Raw genomic sequence first — 18,767 nt, 5'->3', positions numbered from 1 at the left:
AGCCCTGCCCACTGCCACGCTGTGGGGTGACAGATGTCCCACCCTGTGCCCCATGCCCGCCATTGGGTGGTTTAGCCTCTCCCCTGCTCCCAGACCTGGGCCCTGCTTCCCCACCTCCCTCTGGTCAGGAAATGTTCTGACAGCCCATTCTAGCAGGACCTCAGGATGGAGGATTTGGGGGCCCCTCGCCCAGGGACATGCAATTGGTCGGCCTCCACTCCTGGGGGGAGGGTTGCAAGGAGCTTCCCGTCCGGTAGCCACTTGCTTGCTGGCGGGCATGGGAGCGAGCGGTGGGGTTAGGTACTGCCTGAGGGATTGCAAAGCTGCAGCGGTCTGGCATACTTCTTTATTTTTTCTAATTCAATTTAAAGCTGACTCTAAATCACTATCCCACTGAGCTGGTAAGAAATTCAATCTCAGACATATCATTGAGCTTCCCTCCCCCAACTCCAATGTTTTGTCAAGGTGCCAGGGGTCTTCTTAGACAGTACCAAACCCTTGGGGTGACCCCTCTGGTCATACCAGTGGTTGCAGGACTGTCCCCTATCCCAGCCCTTGTACCCCCTCAGGTGTGGGGACTCAGCTGATCTGGGGTGCCCCTCGGGGTGTGGGAATTGCAGGCAAGAGGTGTGCACTCTGCGTCTAGCAGACCCTCCCTGAGTGTACCTGGCAGCCTTTCCCTCCAAGGCCTTGTCACCTCCTGCACACTGCCTAGAATCAAGGCGTGGGGACTCTCCCTACACTTCCCTGCCCTGATCACACTCTGCCCCTTTCCCGACTTGGGTAGAAATCTCTCTCTCTCCCTCCTTTTAGCTCTTAAAAGCCCACCCTTTCTTCCTCTTCTAGGATGTGTCACAGAATCTCCACAGACCCAAGGTTATTACAAAAGAGAGCCATCGACTTCCAGAAGCTTCTGTGCTCTGACCACCCAAAATACCCAAAGCAAGGAAATACCAAGAGACTGGCTCCTTGCTTGAAAGAGCCAGGGGAGGGAGGAATACAAAGTTAATATCTCCACAAATCATCTGGCCTCTTCTGCATGAGGAAGGGCACGTCTCTTACTGTCACAGGTACTGCTGTTGTCAGTCTCACACACTTCCTGGCTCTGTCAATCTGCCAGTCTTACCTGGTGACTTTCCCTGGTTGGAGCTTCCCTCACCCAACATCATCCTGGGGTACTCGGACCCCCTTAGGCTGCTGCTGTATTAGTCAGCTTTCGTTACGTTATGCTGCAGTGACAGGCAAACTCAGAGTCTTAGTGGTTTACAACCATATAATGTTTAGCATACTATGCTTCCAACCTTGCAATGAAATAATGCAGTTTTTTTTCATTTTCGATGTGATAAAAATCAACTCTGTTATGAAATTAAATGACTCCTAATGGACTGCAATCACAAAATGTATGTAAATGTAACTTTGCGACTTGAATTATAAAAAGGAAACATCTATTTAAATGTGGAAGTATACCTACTCTGTCAGAGGATAAAGATTAAGGTAGCTTGATGATTATTGACTCTACTTTGTGTCACCCACTAAGTCAAAAATGCTAACTGAAAACATTTTTATTTTATTTGTTTAATTTAATATTTTATGTTATTTATTTATTTAGGCTGAACCAGGTCTTAGTTGCAACATGTGGGATCTTTTTTTGTAGCTGCGGCATGCATGTGGCATCTAGTTCCCTGACCATGGATTCGGGCAGACAGTCAAGTGAGGGCGGAGAGTCACGGTTGGGTGGTAGGATCTCATCCTTGGGGCCTACAGTCAAAAAAGGGGGATGGCCAAATGCAAAGGAGGCCTCAGCTGTGGGGAAGCCAGGGCACTGGCAGGGAACTAGGATAGAATATAAGAGCAAGACCCATACCCGGCAGTGGAATTAAAGATGGCAGTGTGTCCGCAGCAACAAGGGCCAGTTACTAGAAATGAGACTGTCCCAGAGCGTGGAAATAGGATGACTTTAATTTCCTGCAACTAAATTGGTGGGGGGAGGGGGGCATTACACAGTGAGGAGGAAGGGTCTGTCTGGTGGGTCAAAACAAATCTAGCCAAGGTCCAAGGAGAAAGGCAGTGACAGGGAGCCAGGCAGACCACCACAGGTATCAGCCGACTGAGAACGGAATTCGGAAAATACACTGGAGCAGATGTAATTAACCTATATTTCACTGTCACAACACAGCGAATGTCACCTGGCTTCTGACACCTCTCTGTGCCACTAACTACGCAACAGAGAGACTGCTGGGAAAGCCCTGGAATAAAACTCCGCAAAGCCCACAGCTGCCCGCCTCCAGACCACTCTGTCAGAGAGAGGCTGCTCCTGATGCCCCCACTGTCACTCCCAGACAGCCACCCCAGCTCTGACCCTCTGAGACTCACATCACCCCGCGAGGCCACCGGCTACTTACACTCACTAGGGGCCTTGGGACTTGACATCAGTCTTCTCCACCTCACGTCCTAGGCAAGGTCAAGGTTCACGTGGCGACGCCACCCCACGACAGTTCCTTCCGTTTAGTTCTGACTGACCCCCGGTCCGGTCCACCCAACCCCACTCAGGCACCACTGCATGGCCACACTCAGGACATCATCTGACAGAATGTCCACTAGCTTTCTCTGACCACAACTTCCCAGTTCATCAGTTCTCTCTCATACCTCTTCGCTTTATAATAGCAATAACCATTATTAACCAAAATAACTAATAATAGGGAGTGTTTACTATTTGCTAGGCACTATTCAGAGCACTTGACATGTATTGAGTCATTTAATCCTCACAGCACGCCTAGGGTCTAAGTGCTATTATTATCCTCATTTTACATGATTTGAAGTCTGAGGCACAGAGAGGTTCAATAATTTTCCCAAGGTCCCACAGCTATAAAGTGGCTATAAAGAGCTGGGATTTGAAAACAGGTGGTCTGGCACCGAAGTGTGCACTCGCTCTCTCTTTCATTTCTTTACATTTTATTGAACACAGAGAAAAGTACATGTATCATAAGTGTACAAACAGATGAATTTTCACAAACTGAACACCCCTGTATAACCAGCACCCAGATGGAGAAGCAACACTACCAGCATCCTGGAAGCTCCTCGGGCCCCCCTTCCAGTGCCACCCTGTGCCCTCCGACAGCAGGATTTGTTTACCCGTCTTTGGGCCTCTGTGGCTGGCCTCTTCTGTCGTCCTCACTGCTCACCGCCAGCGCACGCTGCTGGGAGACTGAGTGGTACTGAGCAGTTCTACACAGCAGGCGCTGTGCTGAGCACGAGGCTTGTGTGCCTTTCACTGAGATTACCAGGCCTTAGCTCACCTGTTATCCTAAACTCCCAGATCTCTTCTTGGGTCAGCTACTTCTGTCAAACCCAAACTCACAGCCTTTACTCTTGCTCTCTTGTGTGCCTTGTCAATAGCTAGTGGACATTCTGAGAAAAGCAAAACTCCAATTCCAGATCAGCCCAACTGTCCTGCTCATGCCCACATACACAAGAGTGGCAGAGCCCTGCCGGAGAGTAACACGACCTTGCAGAATGGAATGTAAATGCGTGACGTCCAAAGGCAGCTGGGTGCCACGTGCTGCCCAGGGTGCTTTCTCCACGCCCCCGACCACACCTTCTCCCCTTCTTAGAGAGGCTATTCCAAACGTTCCCCCTTCTCAGGCCAGCTTCCCTAACCCCATCCTCCCACTCCCAGCACAACTGCTTATCCCATTTCAGTAAGCAATCCTAGAAACATTTGCCATAAGCAAATTTAAAAGGCAAACTAGGAAAAAAAGTTATTAACCATAAGTGGCAAATGGACTAATAATATTCGTAACTTTAAAAAAAATTACGTACAAATTGAAAAAAAAAACCCTCTAGTTCTCCAATAGGACATCGCCAAAGTAACAGACAATACACAAAAGAGAAATTACAAATCGCTGATAAACATTTGGCAAAAGACTGATCTTCACTTCTAATCAAATAAATGTAAATAAAATTGGCCAAGATTAAAAATGGATAATGTCACATTCTCCCAAACAGACTAAATTTTAATTCCTGAATCCAATTAGCAGGGTGCCTGGGTCCACTTGCTCTGGCCTGACCTGGAGTCCACAAGTATCACGCCCTCAGCTTGCACTGAGGGACACTCACCACCATATTTATTATGGGAACATTGTTGACAGCCTTGACCCTTAAAAAGGGAGAGTGATTTCTTCAGGTCTAGGCTCAGAAACTACACTTCTCCTGAGTCACTGGCTTCTGTTAAATCTCAGGAACTCTGGGACTGCTTTCCTATCTGTTGAGGCTGTAGAAGCTCAGAGCCAAATGTGTGACCCACCCCCTGGCAACCATGCAAGTCTCTGTGGCGTGCATTGCCACATACGACCTGACACCTGACTCAACTGATTAGTCTACCCCTGTGTTCCCTTGGCCCCAATCCTCTTTATCTGCTTCCTTTTTAATCCTAAAGTATTCTTTACCTCAAATCTTTTTTGAATAAGCAAAGGAGGGCAGTTCTAACGAAGAGGTCGTCAGCCCTCTGCTGTTCTCCATACTCTGAATGAGTCAGGTTGGACCTTCAGGTTCACATTTGTCACCACAGCAGTATGAGGTGTCTGTGCACTGAGCTAATGGCTTCTGGCTGTGCAAGTTAGTTTCTTGAACAACAATTCCTAAATACTTAACAGGTTATTTTCAACTGCCTTATTGAATATCATATAATTTTCTCAAAATGTTCTTTCAGGAACACCATGTGGCATTCTTTTTCAAGATGGAGGTGCTATAAAATCAACAAATTTGATAAACTGTTCAAATTTCAAAAGGGCTTGGAACATTTCAACTCAAGAAATAAAGAAGGCCTATATAATACAGAGATAATACCCAGTTATATAAACCAAATGTCTTCTGCAATGTGTACATTTATTCCATATATTTTCTTGATGAAAAGGCAAACTTTAGAGAAGTTGCTGAAATAAAACATGGGAAAAGAAAGCATATGAACTATGCTCTGTTCACTTTGGTAGAAGACAAATAAAATGTCCAAATTGATCCTTCAATGAAACTGTCATTCAATCCAGAGAGAAATTATTGTTTAAAGGTAGAAAAAAGAAGAATGTTAAAAAATAGTTATATCAGCTGTAATTCCAGGGAACTCAGAAGTCAAACTAGGATAACATCCATTCGGACCCTGCTTGGGTGTTCAAGTATTTGGAGAAACATCACAGACGTGGTAGCAACGAGCCAAAGCAGAACTTAGACATCCAGACTCTATCCTTTCTCTCTCCCTGCTCCCCTTCCCTTTCTTAAGTTCTATCAGTCAGGATGCTTCTGGCTGCAAGTAAGGAAAATTAACCTCAAATTATTGTGTGATAAAGTCGATTTATCGACTCATGCAAACACGAAGTGCAGAGTGAGATCTTTCGAGCCTCAGGAGAGGTTCGGTAGGGACTCTGGCTCTGGAACTCTGCAATTCTCCGAGCTTGTTCTTGCCCAGGAGCTGGCGTTGTCCTCACTGGGGGGTGGGGTGGGGGTGGGGACATCTATCCCATAACCACTCCAGTCCAATTGAGACAGTTTATATCACATGCCTGCCTTTGAACCAGTGACTGGGACCAGAGGACTTCATGTCCTGTCTGACTTAGGCCTGGGTTATGCATCTATTACTGAATAAATAACTGTGGCAATAAGGACATGAGGGACCACCCTGGCACTGGAAGTGGGCTCAATCCCACCCAAACTTCACAACTGCTATGCAAAGGAGAGGGGAAAAGGAGAAGAATTACAAAAGTTACCAAAGAGGAGTGGTAGAGACTGGCTGGCTGTTCAAAGACAGTTCCTCTCCTTCTTGGGCACAAACAGATACAGATGGATCACATTTCCCAGCCTCCAGGGCAGTCAGGTGTGGCCAAGTGGCCAATGGAACAGACATGGACTATTTCCAGATCTGGTCCCTAAAAACCTCTCACCCACAGTCCTTCATGCTCTTTCCCCTTCTGCAAGCTGTCCGTGCAGACGTGCACAATGATCTTGGGGAGCCATGTGTTGAAGATGGCAGAGCCACAAGATGGAAGGAGCCTTGGTCCCTGAATCACCACTTAGAGAAGAGTCCTCCACTCATCAGGAACACCTATCTTAACCTTCACGTGACTGAGCAACTTCTTTCAAGTTGAGACTTTTGTATATTTGGGGGTTTGTTACAACAGTCAGCCTATCCTAACAGTTGAAGGAATTAAGGTCCACAAGGTTGGATGACTTGCCCAAGATACAGTTAACTGACGAAACAAACACAAAAACACAGAATGCAGTGATCTTGCCACTGGAATGCAAAAACAGAATAGAAAAAGTAAGTTATGAAACCACAGGATAAAAAGAGACGTAATGAGCAATACAGCATCACTACGTATCTTTTAGGCAGAATGCACAAGTAAGGAAGCGGGTCAACTGGAAAGCCCTTTCTATGTCAAAACTTGTGGAAATTTTCCCACAAGTTATCTCCCACAAGTTATCCATTCTTCTCTTAGCAAACAGAATTACTGGAAAGTTTCTCTGATAACAGAGAGTGCAAACTGCCTCAGAGTCAGAATTAGGAATAATAACTGTCATTACACATAAAAAGCAGTATTAATTCTCAAGCTGAAAAGCATTTGTGGGGCTTGGGCTGAACCCCAGTGCAGGGGCAGCTACCATCTGTCTGACCAGCACCCTCCCTTCCTCTGAGAGCTGCTCCCCATCCAACTACCTACTTCTGTGAAAGCTGCTGCTCATCACAGAAGCCACCAGGGGCCGCTGGGCGGGCAGGCAGGTGTTCCAAGCCAGGCTGTCCTGGCTCTTCCCAGGGACTCTCAAATTGGAATCAAAGGAAGAGGCTCAGTCCCTCCCCATTAATGAAGCTGTGAAATATGAGGCCAGGAGCTATTGGTGGGCACTGTTTCTTGCTGAGCAGAAAGCAGCAGCCCAAGAAAATGAAGATGACACCACAGGAAAGGGAAAGATGGAGAAGGGTCCTGGTTTCACGTGGCCCAGAGGCGGGCACACCCCTGTCCTTCCCATGGTTTGGTTACGTAAGCCAGGCCATGGTGGCCCACAGATTTCACTTTGGGCCTCAGCTTGTTTAGATTAGGTTGATATAACTTGCAATCAAAAGAATCCTGACCAACAGAATCAGGAAAATTGCCTCAAAAAACAGATAAACAAAAAAATTCACAATATCTCACAAATCTCCAAAAGTAAAATGAAAAGTACAGAAGTATCAATGTCGAGTATGGACTCAGAAATCAGTGTACTGGGATTGAATCCAGGTGCTGCCAGTTTCTAGCCAGGAAACCTCGGGGAAATTGTTAAACCTCCCACTTGCCTCAGTTTTCTTACTCTTAAAGGTGAACCTTTAGGGTGACACCAAGCCCACTGGGTTTTCTTAAAGATTAAATTAGTTAATACACATAAAGTACTTAGAACAGTACCTGGTATGCAGTAAACATTCAATACATGATGGTTTTATTGTTACATTTGATCAATCTGAGTTGATTTTCAGTAAGTCAAGGTGGAACCAGCCAGGTGAAAATAGGTGCTGACCAGAGAAAAAGCATGTTTGTCCCACACAACCTGACCCTCAGCAGTGCACCATCAAATCCAGATGCTCTTTCATTTGTAATGAAGGGACTTCTTCAGGGGCCCACCAAGGAAAGACCAGTTCGGCAGTCTCAGACCCCTCCAGGAGGTGAGCAAGGATAAGCTGTATCAGCCACCAGCACGCTCCTCTGCTCCCTAGGACATCCATTCTCTCCGACCTCCTTCAACTCCCCGGGCCCTCAGGGCCACAGTGAAACAGGCAGGAGGGTAAATGCTGCCCCAGCGCAGCCTATAGGGACCTCTCCATCTTCTGAGCATGCATGACCTCGACAGTTAGAACCCTTCGTCCCATCTTAGGCTTGTCTTTTTTTTTTTTTTTAGTAATGGAATTTCACAAACACAAAAATTTGACAGCATTTTTTCCAGACACAAGATACTTCCTACAGAGCTCTACCTTCGCCAAAGTTCTTCTGCTATTTCTGCTGATTAAGTTGGGGACAAAGTCTCAGCAGAGCACTTTCGTGGAAACTGCACAGTCAAAAGCCCAGAGGTCTTTAAGTGCCTAGAAGCATAAGTAAGTATTTGAAGCATTCAGTCTGTAAAAGCATGGGATAAAGCTAGAGAAGCGGGCAGAAGGCACATCAGGCTGGGCTTTGAGGTCATGGAAGGAGTCTGAATCTGGCAGTGGGAAGCCACAGAGGGTTTGAAGCAGGGAATGGCATAATCAGGTCTGCATCTGATCACCCTGCACCTCCTCTGAACCTCTGCTTGCAGGGTAGCAGATGTCTCAGACGTCTGCATGTGGGATCAGCTTATCTGGGAACCAGAGAAATAAGGTCTGAAGACATGTTTTTCAGAAGAATAGCTTAGGTAGGGTAGAAATTCCAGAAATTTTCCTCATGATGGAGAAATAAGAAGAAGGTAGATCATTTTAGTAACCTGGCTCTAGAGTAGTAGAGAAGGCTGAGAATACTGGGAGCGGGGCAAAGCCCTCATGCCACCGATTAGAAACCACTGACTCCAAAGCAACCTGGTGGGGAAGAGCCAGGGCCCAGAGAAAGTGTCACGCTCGCAGGGCTTTCTAGAGCCTGGCAATGGGACAGGCACGCTGCTCCGATTGACCAGAGACTGCCCACTGGAAGAACAAGTTCAATTCCTACTAGCCCTGACCAGAGACCCTCTCCAGCCAGCCTACGTTATTTTACTCCAGCAAAAAACTGAGCACAGTAAGCAAACTTGACATTGTAGCAAAGCTAGCCTTGTAAACAAGTGAACCCAAACCAAAACTGTGCCATTACCAGAGAGATTCATGTGGGATCTGAAGCTGTCCTACGTTGCAGAAATATTCTTGGCCTCTCAAGACAAACATAGCTTTTGGCACTGAAAACTGTTTTTTGGTTTACAGGCCAGAAAACCACTGCACCCGTTTATTTTCCACACACACACACAAAAAAGTGTATATAATTAATATACTCAAAAAGATAACGAGTATGCTGTAACAAAACAAAACAAAAAAACCCATGAATAAGCAGTTATAAAAAGAACACACCATAAATCTTGAACACAAAAACTGTCCAATTTAAAAACTCGAAGGGTGGCTCAGTGGTTAAGAACCCGCCTGCCAATGCAGGGGACACGGGTTCGAGCCCTAGTCTGGGAAGATCCCACATGCGGCGGAGCAACTAAGCCCGTGCGCCACAACTACTGAGCCTGTGCTCTAGAGCCCGTGCTCCGCAACAAGAGAAGCCACTGCTCGCCTCAACTAGAGCAAAGCCCACACGCAGCAACAAAGGCTAAGTGCAGCCAAAAATAAAATAAATTTAAAAAACAAAAACCCAAAGGGCTAGATAGCTGAGTAGACCCTGAGGAATGAATCAATGAGCTAGGAGAGTGAGCTAAAGAACCCTCCCAGACTATAGCACAGAGATGGGAAGTAAAAGAAAACTGAAGAGATACAGAGGACAGATCAAAGATGTGCCTAAATCCGATCATTTGGAGGAACCTGCAGAAGGGAAGGGAGGAAATGGAAGGGGGGGACAACATTTGAAGAAATAACTATTAAATGTTTCCTAGAACTAAAAGAATAAAACCATTTTAAAAAATAGTTTTTAATTACAGTTATTTAAAGTGATCTACATGGATGGAAGGAAACATACTACCATTTTATGAGTAGCTATCTCCTGATTATGCAATTTAAGGTCCTTTTCTTTTTCAAGTTTTCTAAAATGAACATTACTTTTGTAAGAGAAAAAGTAATAAAAGTTTACTTTTATAAAATAAATCCAGAACCAAGATACAAGAAAGGCTTTTAAAAATTCCCTAACCTCTCTTTCCTCTGACTTCTACCCTATGCTACTATAGTGGACCTGTTTCTATAAGCAGTCACCACAAACTTGGGCAAGTCATTTGATCGCTTTAAATTTCTGCTTCTTTTAGGTCTTCAACAGGGAAAATAAAATCCCTCCTTCCTACCTCACAGGAGTTTGGTGAACATCAAATGAGATGATGTATAAAAATTGCACTCAGTATACTCTGATTTCTCTTCAGATCAAATAAATCTTTCGCCTTTTACTAAAGATTTCCATGGAGAGAAACAATTCTGAGACTCACAGACATTAGAAAACAAACTTACTGTTACCAAAGGGGAAGGGGGGAGGGATAAATTAGGAGTTCTGGATTAGCAGATACAAACTACTACATATAAAATAGATCAACAACTAGGTTCTACTGTATATCACAGGGAACTATATTCACTATCTTGTAATAAACTACAATGGAAAAGGATATGAAAAAGAATATATATGTGTGTGTGTGTGTGTGTGTGTGTGTATATATATATATATAAAATCAGTTTGCTGTATACCAGAAAACACAGCATTGTAAATCAACACAACATTGTAAATCAACTATACTTCAGTTAAAAAAAAAAAATAGCGCCCAGTCAACTATACGGCACTGCAGAAATTGAGCATGTTATCACAGTCCTTCTAAGCTGGTAAACCCCAACCTCTGAGTCACCCTCCACTTCCCTCATCCCTCACTCCCCAAATCCAATCCATTCCCTAGCCTGCCAGCTCTTCCTTCCTTCCTTTCCCAAACCACTGTACTACCTAGTTACACCTGGTCATACCTTGTGCCTGAACCACCACGATAGCCCCCTGGGTGATGCCCCGCCTCTAACTTTTCCTTACCCCACCCAGTGCACTTTCCTCCTAAAACTTAATCTTCATAAAATACATTCATCCTGTAACTACAATGCTGAAAATGAAAGTTCTCTGAAGTTCACAGGATGGACTTCAAACTCCTTAACCTGGCTTTCAAGCCTTCCCTCCTATCCCTGGTCAACCTCCTCGCTGTTTGTGGAACAAGCCAGCAACCCCCCCACCCCATACACACCCCCATTCTCTACCCATCCTGGTCCTCCCAGTCTTCTTAGCCCAGGCCAAACCCCTCCCTCCCTTCCTCCCTCTGCACCTTCTGACCAATTGAGACCAAGCTCCTGCCAGTTATCTGAACACCCACTCCATCCCTCAGGCGTCATCCTCACTTCCAGGTCAGAGGCCTGCCCCACACTTCCAGAGAGGACTCTTTCTGCCCTGAGGGCAGGGCCTCCTGCTTGGCTCCTGTATCTTCTGTACTAGGCACTCAAATTAACCTGCTAATCATTTTAGTCTGTAAAATAAACTTTCTCTGCCTAACTGAATTTTATTGTAATTATTTCTTTAGTTTTCTTTATAGTTTTAATATCTATAGGTACATCACATATATTCCTATATAACATACGATTTAGTTATTAAACTTTAAATAAAAAGAATTATACTTTATAAATTCTTCTATAAGTTCTTTCTTTCAACATTGTTTTTGAGATTGATCTATGTTCATATCTGTACCTATAAGCCATTTGTTTTCTTTTCTTTTTTTTTTAAGCCATTCATTTTCAAAGCTGAAAAGCATTCCTTTGCATATCACAACTTATCCATTAAGTTGCTGAGAGATATTTGGGTTTTATCAGAAAGTTTGCTATTAAAAGCAATGCTCCTATGAACATTCTTATGCATGTTTCAATACACATGTGTCTCTAGGACTGAAATTGCAAGGTCATAGGGTCACACGTTTAACTCTACTTGGTAATGACAATGGTTTTCCAATCGGTTTTCCAACCGATTTATGCTTTTACTTACAGTGTTGAAGAATTCCTCAAAAATACTGTCAGGCTTTTAAACATTTGCCCATTTGGTGGGTGTAAAATGTTATTTCATTGTGGTTTTAATTTGCATTTCCCCAGTGAGGCTGACATCTTTTCACACATGTATTGGCCATTTGGTTTCCTCTTTGATAAGCTCCCTAAGTCTTGGGGTATTTTTCAACTGGGCTGTCCTTTTCTTATCTACTGTAAGAGTTCTATATTTATTCTGGATACCAATCCTTCACTGGTGTTATGTGTTGCAAATATCTTCTTCCAGTTTATGGTTTCCTTCCTTTTCACTCTCTTTTGATGAGAAGTTCTTTATTTTAACTTAGTTGAATTTATTAACCCTTTCCTTTATGGTAACTGCTTTGTGTAACTTGTTTAATAAGTCCTTCCCTACCCAGAGATCATGAAAATATTTATATTTCCTTTTAATAAAAAACAGTTAAAATAAAAACTTCAGAAAGGAAGTTATATAAACAATCAATTAGCACATGAAAACATACTCAAAATTATTAGCCATCAAGGAAATGAAAATCAAAACCACAAGGAGATACCACTACACACCCACCAGAATGGCTAAAATTAAAAGACTGATAACACCAAACGGTGGCAAGGACGTAGACCACCGGCATTTTTGTCATATACTGTTGGCAGGAGTGTGGAATTGTATAACCCTGGAGAAAGGGCAAGCAATTTCTTAAAAAGCTAAATATAATAGCTACCTTATGAGCCAGCAATTCTACTTCTTGGTAGTTACCCAAGAAAAATGAAAGCATATGCCCACATTATAATTTATACTAGAATATTCATAGCAACTGTATTCTTAATAGCCAAAAATTAAGAGCGGCCCTACCATCCCTCAACAACAGAATGAATAAATGAATTGTGATCTAGTCACACAACAGAATAATACTCAGCAAGAAAAAAGAGCAACATAGATGAATCTCAAAAATACTATGCTGAATGAAAAAAGCCTTACACAAAAGAATACATTCTTTAAGATTCTATTTATATGACACCTAGAACAGGCAAAAATAATTTACAATGGGAAAAAAAAACTGTGGTTGTAGACAAAGAAGGACACTACATAATGATCAAGGGATCAATCCAAGAATAAGATATAACAATTGTAAATATTTATGCACCCAACATAGGAGCACCTCAATACATAAGGCAAATACTAACAGCCATAAAAGGGGAAATCGACAGTAACACATTCATAGTAGGGGACTTTAACACCCCACTTTCACTAATGGACAGATCATCCAAAAAGAAAATAAATAAGGAAACAGAAGCTTTAAATGATACATTAAACAAGATGGACTTAATTGATATTCATAGGACATTCCATCCAAAAACAACAGAATACACATTTTTCTCAAGTGCTCATGGAACATTCTCCAGGATAGATCATATCTTGGGTCACAAATCAAGCCTTGGTAAATTTAAGAAAACTGATATTGTATCAAGTATCTTTTCCTACCACAATGCTATGAGACTAGATATCAATTACAGGAAAAGATCTGTAAAAAATACAAACACATGGAGGCTAAACAATACACTACTTACTAATGAAGTGATCACCGAAGAAATCAAAGAGGAAATCAAAAAATACCTAGAAACAAATGACAAGGGAAACACGATGACCCAAAACCTATAGGATGCAGCAAAAGGAGTTCTAAGAGGGAAGTTTATAGCAATACAACCCTACCTTAAGAAACAGGAAACATCTCGAACAAACAACCTAACCTTGCACCTAAAGCAATTAGAGAAAGAAGAACAATAAAACCCCAAAGTTAGCAGAAGGAAAGAAATCATAAAAATCAGATCAGAAATAAATGAAAAAAAATGAAGGAAATGATAGCAAAGATCAATAAAACTAAAAGCTGGTTCTTTAAGAATATAAACAAAATTGATAAACCATTAGCCCAGACTCATCAAGAAAAAAAGGGAGAAGACTCAAATCAACAGAATTAGAAATGAAAAAGAAGTAACAACTGACACTGCAGAAATACAAAAGATCATGAGAGATTACTACAAGCAACTCTATGCCAATAAAATGGACAACCTGGAAGAAATGGACAAATTCTTAGAAATGCACAACCTGCCAAGACTGAATCAGGAAGAAATAGAAAATATGAACAGACCTATCACAAGCAGTGAAATTGAAACTGTCATTAAAAATCTTCCAACAAACAAAAGCCCAGGACCAGATGGCTTCACAGGCGAATTCTATCAAACATTTAGAGAAGAGTTAACACCTATCCTTCACAAACTCTTCCAAAATATAACAGAGGGAGGAACACTCCCAAACTCATTCTACGAGGCCACCATCACTCTGATACCAAAACCAGACAAGGATGCCACAAAGAAAGAAAACTACAGGCCAATATCACTGATGAACATAGATGCAAAAATCCTCAACAAAATACTAGCAAACAGAATCCAAAGGCACATTAAAAGGATCATACACCATGATCAAGTGGGGTTTATTCCAGGAATGCAAGGATTCTTCAATATATGCAAATCAATCAATGTGATACACCATATTAACAAACTGAAGGAGAAAAACCATATGATCATCTCAATAGAGGCAGAGAAAGCTTTTGACAAAATTCAACACCCATTTATGATAAAAACCCTGCAGAAAGTAGGCATAGAGGGAACTTTCCTCAACATAATAAAGGCCATATATGACAAACCCATAGCCAACATCGTCCTCAATGGTAAAAAACTGAAACCATTTCCACTAAGATCAGGAACGAGACAAGGTTGCCCACTCTCATCACTCTTATTCAACATAGTTTTGGAAATTTTAGCCACAGCAATCAAAGAAGAAAAGGAAATAAAAGGAATCCAAATCGGAAAAGAAGAAGTAAAGCTGTCACTGTTTGCAGATGACATGATCCTATACATAGAGAATCCTAAAGATGCTACCAGAAAACTACTAGAGCTAATCAATGAATTTGGTAAAGTAGCAGGATACAAAATTAATGCACAGAAATCTCTGGCATTCCTATACACTAAGGATGAAAACTCTGAAAGTGAAATCAAGCAAACACTCCCATTTACCACTGCAACAAAAAGAATAAAATATCTAGGAATAAACCTACCTAAGGAGGCAAAAGACCTGTATGCAGAAAATTATAAGACACTGATGAAAGAAATTAAAGATGATATAAATAGATGGAGAGAGATATACCATGTTCTTGGATTGGAAGAATCAACATTGTGAAAATGACTCTACTACCCAAAGCAATCTACAAATTCAATGCAATCCCTATCAAACTACCACTGGCATTTTTCACAGAACTAGAACAAAAAATTTCACAATTTGTATGGAAACACAAAAGATCCCGAATAGCCAAAGCAATCTTGAGAACGAAAAACGGAGCTGGAGGAATCAGGCTCCCTGACTTCAGACTATACTACAAAGCTACAGTAATCAATCAGTACAGTATGGTACTGGCACAAAAACAGAAATATAGATCAATGGAACAGGATAGAAAGCCCAGAGATAAACCCACGCACATATGGTCACCTTATCTTTGATAAAGGAGGCAGGAATGTACAGTGGAGAAAGGACAGCCTCTTCAATAAGTGGTGCTGGGAAAACTGCACAGGTACATGTAAAAGTATGAGATTAGATCACTCCCTAACACCATACACAAAAATAAGCTCAAGATGGATTAAAGAGCTAAATGTAAGGCCAGAAACTATCAAACTCTTAGAGGAAAACATAGGCAGAACACTCTATGACATAAATCACAGCAAGATCCTTTTTGACCCACCTCCTAGAGAACTGGAAATAAAAACAAAAATAAACAAATGGGACCTAATGAAACTCTAAAGCTTTTGCACAGCAAAGAAACCATAAACAAGACCAAAAGACAACCCTTAGAATGGGAGAAAATATTTGCAAATAAAGCAACTGACAAAGGAGTAATCTCCAAAATTTAGAAGCAGCTCATGCAGCTCAATAACAAAAAAACAAACAACCCAATCCAAAAATGGGCAGAAGACCTAAATAGACATTTCTCCAAAGAAGACATACAGACTACCAACAAACACATGAAAGAATGCTCAACATCATTAATCATTAGAGAAATGCACATCAAAACTACAATGAGATATCATCTCACACCAGTCAGAATGGCCATCATCAAAAAATCTACAAACAATAAATGCTGGAGAGGGTGTGGAGAAAAGGGAACACTCTTGCACGCTGGTGGGAACGTGAATTGGTACAGCCACTATGGAGAACAGTACGGAGGTTCCTTAAAAAACTACAAATAGAAGTACCATATGACCCAGCAATCCCACTACTGGGCATATACCCTGAGAAAACCATAATTCAAAAAGAGTCATGTACCAAAATGTTCACTGCAGCTCTGTTTACAATAGCCAGGAGATGGAAGCAACCTAAGTGTCCATCATTGGATGAATGGATAAAGAAGATGTGGCACATGTATACAATGGAATATTACTCAGCCATAAAAAGAAACGAAATTGAGTTATTTTTAGTGAGGTGGATGGACCTAGAGTCTGTCATACAGAGTGAAGTAAGTCGGAAAGAGAAAGACAAATACCGTATGCTAACACATATACATGGAATCTAAGAAAAAAAAAAAAGGTCATGAAGAACCCAAGGGTAAGACGGGAATAAAGACACAGACCTACTAGAGTATGGACTTGAGGATATGGGGAGGGAGAAGGGTAAGCTGGGTCAAAGTGAGAGAGTGGCATGGACATATATACACTACCAAACGTAAAATAGATAGCTAGTGGGAAGCAGCCGCATAGCACAGGGAGATCAGCTCGGTGGTTTGTGACCACCTAGAGGGGTGGGATAGGGAGGGTGGGCGACACAAGACGGAAGACATATGGGAACATATGTATATGTATAACTGATTCACTTTGTTATAAAGCAGAAACTAACACACCATTGTAAAGCAATTATACTCCAATAAAGATGTTAAAAAAAAAACAACCTGTGGTTGTTAGTGGGTGGGGTTAGGAATGCAAGAGGAACACAGAGAACTTTCTGGGGTGATGGTAATATTCTGTATCCTGACAGAGATTTGCATTACAGGAGCATACACACTTGTACAAAAAAAAAAAAGGTAAATTTTTAATTCTAGGTGATATGCATACTGAAGTGTTCAGGAGTCACGTATACTGATATGTGGAACTTACTTGGAAATGACTCCAAAAGTAAAATGGATTTCTGGGTGGATAAAGGGATAGAGAGAAGTGGTAAAGCAAATAAAAGAAAGTGTTAACAGCAGAATCTAGGTGGTAGGTATACACGCGGTAATTTTCAACTTTGCTGTATGTTTGAAAATTTTCACAATAAAATATTAGGGAAAAGACAAAAATATATTTTAAAAAGGAAGAGATGTGCTTTAAAAAATAAGCAGATAGGGACTTCCCTGGTGGTCCAGTGGTTAAGACTTTGCCTTCCAAAGCAAGTGGTGTGGGTTCGATCCCTGGTCGGGGAGCTAAGATCCCACATGCCTCGCGGTCCAAAAACCAAAACATAAAACAGAAGCGATGTTGCAATAAATTCAGTAAAGACTTTAAAAATGGTCCACATCAAAAAACAAAAATCTTTTAAAAAATTTAGCAAAAAACAAAAAGAAGCATATATATTTGAGTGAAGTTTGCCTTTGAAAAAGGTAACTGAAAGAAAAAGATCCTTACATGTACTGGTGCTTTGGAGTTTACAAAACACTTTCACACAGATTATTTTAAGTGATCCTCACCAAAACCCAGGTATTCTAGTCTCATTTTATGCTTGAGAAAACTTAGGATCAGAACTTGCCAAATATTACACAGCCGGTACCTCACAGTGCTGGACTTAAAAACAAACACCTCCGGCTCCTCCACCTCTGTTCTTTCAAACACACCTCAACGAGGGACCTGCCGGCAACCGCAAACATTTGAAGACCACGTGGAAACTGCTGATGTGCCACCAGCCCTTTGCTTGTCCCATGAGCAGAGTGACAAGGCTGAAGCAGCTGTTGTACTTACACTAGCAGGACATGAAAGGGAGAGGCACGCAGACAGTAAATGAGCATGAACTCAACAGACTGAAGGTGCGCTTCCAACCCACACAGAATAAAAGAACTGGCAAGCCCCCCTTGCTGAGTTCTTTGAGGCCATCCCCAAATTCTGGGGAAATCTGTGATATCCTTCCTGTCTATATAGATGGGCAAACTGCATACGAGGCCTGTAGCTAAGAAACTGCAATACAAAACTTGTCAAAACAGCTCTCTGACAAGATATTCCACCACTCTTCTTAGCAGAGCAGAACAAAAGTAGAAGAGAAGGACGAGACCCAGGAACACTGCTCAACCCTGACACGGCCAAAATGAGAGGCAAAAGCTTTACTAATCCCTCCCACAGATGAATCACTGGCTTCAGGGTATTTTGGCTTTTTATTAAAACATTTAACAACACACTCCAATAATTTTGGTTAAATTTAAACAGGTGAGATAGACCCGTGGAATATGAATAAAAGCCCTTTCAGTCTTAGAGACTGGTGTATTTATCCGAACATTTACTTAGTGTGCCAGACACTTGGGGAACCGTAATGAAACTAGGACACAGTCCTTGCCCTCAAGTGGCCTATAATCCAGTCAGAGGCTCAAAAGAGAAAACCGAGCCCACAAGGGCTATAGGAGAAAGTCCCTAGAGCCGGGGAAAGAGAGTGCAAGCATAACCAGGGCCTCAAGAAAGATTTCAGCTGGGCCTAAGTCTGGGAGGATATGTATGTGCAGAACTGTGGGCAGAAGAAGGGGGCGAGGGGCTGCACTCCAGGCTGGCTCCTACAGAGGTCCTGGCTAAGGAAGGCTACCTGCAGCCTGAGCACGAGGGAGAGGAAAAAGTACCCCTGAGGGATGCCTGCCAACTCATTTTAGAGAGTGAAGAGGACAGATCAGAGGGCCTCACAATATGCCTTACTTGAGGAATTAACTGGGATAGGGCTGAATATGGCTGCGACTTCCACAAACATGGGAACCTAAGGTAGGGCTGGAAC

General features: G+C 42.3%; 1 protein-coding gene and 1 pseudogene across 1 annotated transcript in view; one reads left to right on the top strand and one right to left on the bottom strand.

Moving 5' to 3' along the window:
- Positions 1-18,767, bottom strand: part of PDE8A (phosphodiesterase 8A) — a 134,775-nt gene that overhangs the window by 110,612 nt on the left and 5,396 nt on the right. The window lies entirely within an intron of this gene.
- LOC117311471 (U5 spliceosomal RNA) lies at positions 10,061-10,170 on the top strand (annotated as a pseudogene).

The sequence above is a fragment of the Tursiops truncatus genome, chromosome 2 (genome assembly GCF_011762595.2).
Source record: "Tursiops truncatus isolate mTurTru1 chromosome 2, mTurTru1.mat.Y, whole genome shotgun sequence".
Classification (NCBI taxonomy): Eukaryota; Metazoa; Chordata; class Mammalia; order Artiodactyla; family Delphinidae; genus Tursiops; species Tursiops truncatus.
The sequence above is the reverse complement of the archived record's forward strand: the minus strand, read 5'-3'. Positions and strand labels throughout refer to the sequence as shown.